Raw genomic sequence first — 1,545 nt, 5'->3', positions numbered from 1 at the left:
TTTTTTTTTTTGAGACAGAGTTTTGCTCTGTCGCCAAGGCTGGAGTGCAGTGGGGCAATCTCAGCTCACTGCAACCTCCACCTCCCAGGTTCAAGCACTTCTCCTGCCTCAGCCACCCGAGTAGCTGGGATTACAGGTGCCTGCCACCATGCCTGGCGAATTTTTGTATTTTTAGTAGAGATGGGGCTTCACTATGTTGTCCAGGCTGGTCTGAAACTCCTGACCTCAGGTGATCCATCCGCCTTGGCCTCCCAAAGTGCTAGGATTACAGGCATGAGTCACTGTACCCTGCCCAGCTTGACTTTTAGATATAATATTTTAGTTTTTAGTAGAGATGGGGTATCACCACTTTGGCCAGGCTGGTCTCGAACTCCTGACCTCAAGTGATCCATGCACCTTGGCCTCCCATAGTGCTGGGATTACAGGCGTGACCTGCTCCGCCTGGCCTGGGACAGGTTTTCTGCTAAGTGCTTTAGATATATTTGCTAATGTTATTCACACTTGCTCTATTCCTGGCCTGGATAAAGCGCTTCTCAGGGATTAGCTGTCTGAGTTCTAGCTCCGGGAGAGTGAGAAAGGAGGGGCTGCGAGGTATGATTAGTTCTGTTATCCATGGGAGGAAACTGAGGCTCTGAAAGGTTTTGTCATTTGTTCAAGGAAATGTGGTGAGCAGAACTTGGACTTGGCACCCCCTCACCCCAGAGGCTGGGTTCTTCATGGCTATGTTCTTTTGCTTCCTAAATTCACCACCTCGCCCAGATGTCACAGCATCTCTCTGAGAGCTGCACGTCTGTTTCCCGTTTCTTCTGCTTTTTTTTTTTTTTTTCCCTTTTTCTTTTTTTTGAGACGGAGTCTTTCTCTGTTGCCCAGGCTGGTGTGCAGTGGTAGGATCTGGGCTCACTGTAGCCTCCACCTCCCAAGTTCAAGAGATTCTCTTGCCTCAGCCTCCTGAGTAGCTGGGATTACAGACGCCTGCCACCACGCCCAGCTAATTTTTGTATTTTTAGTAGAGACGGGGTTTCACCCTGTTGGCCAGGCTGGTCTTGAACTCTTGACCTCAAGTGATCTGCCCGCCTCGGCCCCCCAAAGAGCTGGGATTACAAGCATGAGCCGCCACACCTGGCTAACACTCAGCCAATGTTTTAGGAGGGTGGGTCACCTGAGGTCAGGAGTTCGAGACCAGCCTGACCAACATGGTGAAACCCCGTCTCTACTAAAAATACAAACATTAGCTGGGCGTGGTGGCGGGTGCCTGTAATCCCAACTACTCAGGAGGCTGAGGCAGGAGAATTGTTTGAACCCAGGAGGCAGAGGTTGCAGTGAGCTGAGACGGCGCCATTGCATTCCAGCCTGGGTGACAGGGGGAGAGTCTGTCTCAAATAAATAAATAAATAAATAAAATTTAAAAAAGAAAAGAAAAGAAAAGCAAAAAAACAAGAACAAAAGAAAGTGATCGAACTAGGACTCAAATCCGGAAGCAAGAACTCTGTGAGAGGAGTCAGGGGTTGCCAAACACTAACTTAGGTCTTCACGCCCATCTGGGTG

Source organism: Mandrillus leucophaeus, unplaced genomic scaffold (genome assembly GCF_000951045.1).
Source record: "Mandrillus leucophaeus isolate KB7577 unplaced genomic scaffold, Mleu.le_1.0 Scaffold230, whole genome shotgun sequence".
NCBI lineage: Eukaryota > Metazoa > Chordata > Mammalia > Primates > Cercopithecidae > Mandrillus > Mandrillus leucophaeus.
This window is presented reverse-complemented; position numbering follows the sequence as displayed.